Source organism: Elephantulus edwardii, unplaced genomic scaffold, assembly GCF_000299155.1.
Source record: "Elephantulus edwardii isolate Elephantulus edwardi_28Jun2011 unplaced genomic scaffold, EleEdw1.0 scaffold00023, whole genome shotgun sequence".
Taxonomy (NCBI): Eukaryota; Metazoa; Chordata; class Mammalia; order Macroscelidea; family Macroscelididae; genus Elephantulus; species Elephantulus edwardii.
The window spans coordinates 26,862,151-26,864,848 of NW_006399773.1; the positions used below are offsets into that span (position 1 = coordinate 26,862,151).

At 39.8% G+C, this 2,698-nt stretch overlaps 1 pseudogene; it reads left to right on the top strand.

The window, feature by feature from the left end:
• LOC102847268 overlaps positions 1-1,155 on the top strand; it is a 94,010-nt pseudogene extending 92,855 nt beyond the window's left edge.
• Positions 1,156-2,698: the final 1,543 nt, after the last annotated feature.

Consider the following 2,698-nt stretch of genomic DNA (forward strand, 5'->3'; position numbering starts at 1 on the left):
ACATCCCTGGTGTACACCCTTCCCAATTTTGAACCATGCAGTGTTACCCTGCTCTGTTCTGACCACTGCTTCTTGGTCCAAGTATAGGTTTCGCATTAGCACGATTAAATGTTCTGGGATTCACATTCTTCTCAGAGTCAGCAATGCAGAAAGATCCAATGGAACCTCCAATATTCAAGATTTTTTTTTTTTTTAAGATTCAAGATTAATAATAAAATTCCCCGGGGACCATTTTCTCCTTCAGCACCTGTCATGCACTCTCCTAGCCGAAACAGCAGGAGTGGAAAATTCCTCCTTGTATTTCGAATTGGAAAATTGCATAGGGTTCTACAATTCCATTAGATAAACGTCTGGCTGCTGATGGAAGAGGACTGCAGACAGTTCACATAAATGAAAATTTTGCGAAACAGGCCGAAGCCCTCTATATTGCTGACTGGAAGGCTCGGGAAGCTGTGGAAATGCGTGCCCAAGTAGAGAGAAAGATGGCTCAGAAAGAAAAGGAAAAAACATGAAGAGTAACTTTGAGAAATGGCCCATAAAGCCGGGGAGAGGAGAGCTGGGATCAAAAGGATGGGGAGGCTCGTGAAAGAGATGAAATTCAGCATGATAGGAGGAAAGAGAGGCGGCATGATCACAATCCGTCCAGGACGGCTCGTGAGAAGACATCAAAATTGCAGAGAAATGAAAATCGAGATATCAGCGAAGTCATTGCTCTGGGTGTACCTAATCCTCGGACCTCCAGTGAAGTTCAGTATGACCAGAGGCTTCTCAACCAAACCAAGGGTATGGACAGTGGTTTTTCAGGTGGAGAAGATGAAATTTATAATGTTTGTGATCAATCCTGGAGAGGTGGAAAAGATATGGTCCAGAGTATTTACAGGCCCAGCAAAAATTTGGACAAGGATATATATATATATATATAGTGATAACCTTGAAGCCAGAATCAAAACCAATAGGTTTATTCCTGATAAGGAGTTTTCTGGCTCAGTCCGCAGGCAGAGAGGCCGAGAAGGACGTGTACAATTTGAAGAAGATCCTTTCGGTTTGGACAAATTTTTGGAAGCGGCCAAATAGCACGGTGGTTCTAAAAGACCCTCGGATAGCAGCCGCCCCAAGGAACATGAAAACGAACGCAAGAAAAGGAGTAAGGAGTAGGCTACCTCTTCCCAGAGTGAATGAACTGTGATCATAACCCTGGCACAAGGCTGAGGGTGGGATACTTTGTAAATGGTCAGGATAAAAACCAAATCTGGGTGTCAGATCCCAGAACTACTTTTTATTACAGAAAAAAGAGGATGTAAAAAAATCTACTTTGAACTATTTTTGTTTTTGTTTTTTTCCAAGTCTTCATTTTTTAAAAAATTTAATTTAGTTTGTTTATTTTTCATTTCAATGAACATCTACAGAGATTTTGGAATTCCATTCATTCATTGTTGCACACTTCTCCCCGCACCAACCCCTCCCCCCTCCCCCCTCCCTTTGCTCCTCTCCTTGAAAAGCAAAAGAAAAACTCCCTCATGGTTTTTTTAAAGAGTGGGTTGTATTTGAATTTCTCCCACCTTTTCAGCTTTGCCCAGCACTTGAAAGTAAGACCACTTCCTCTTGTGTTGAACCAGTAGCTTGGGCTTAATCTATTGTAAAATAGACTCCTCATCAAATAACCCCATCCACAGTGAGCAGGCAGGTGGTCACACCACTTTGAAGTGTCCCACCTAGTGATAAGGACCGTCTGCCTCTGTTGGGCTGGTTTAGCTTGGAGTGGGGAAAGTAAGCTCTTGCTTTCTTGCTACAGCATTTGTTTAAAATAAAAACACTTAGAACAAAAAAAAAGTAGAATACTATAAATGTCATACCAAATTATTATGATTTTGTTTGTATGTATTATAGAAAAATAAGCAAATATTAGGCATAATTGTCAGGAAAAAATGAAAGTATATCGTTCCCCTTTCTTTTTCCGTATTTTCATACCTTGATATATGACAACTTGCTTATAATACTATGTGACTAACTACTACAACAATGTTCTTCTGTTGATTATAGAATTTTGTTGAAGACTTTTGCGTAAACCATGAACGACCAAAAGAACAAACAAATCCATCTTGAAGGAAGTATAATCAGAGTTTTCTTTAGAAGCAAGGAAGGTGAAACTTTGTCTCATTTTGGGATTACTTTCAGGAAGAACAAGACCTTTGTAAAAACTCACCATGCTGAAAAAGAGAGAAGCTTAGCAAAAGAGAGAAAGATTCTCAACAAGAACTATTGACACAATAACTAAAACAGTGGACTTGAGCAAGACAAAGATCATAAGAATGGCACAAAATTGCACAAAGTTCAGACCTATTGTTCACAGAGTCACCATGAGTAGTAGTCAACTTCATGGTACCTAACAAAAGAACAAGGAAAGACTGTATCATTCAAAATCGGGAAAGGTATATGTCAGGAAAGCATCCTCTCTCTGTACCTTTTCATACAGACTTTCCAGTCTATATGCAGAACAGATTATTCATGAGCCTAGAATCTATGAGTAGGAATGTGGCATCAGGATTGGAGGAAGACCAAACAACAACCTATGCTAACACAACCTTGCTTTCTGAAACTAAGGAGGACTTGAGACATTTGCTGCAGAAGGTCAAGGACTACAGTCTTCAATATGAATTGAAGCTCAGCAACAACAACAAAATGATGATTCACTCCAATG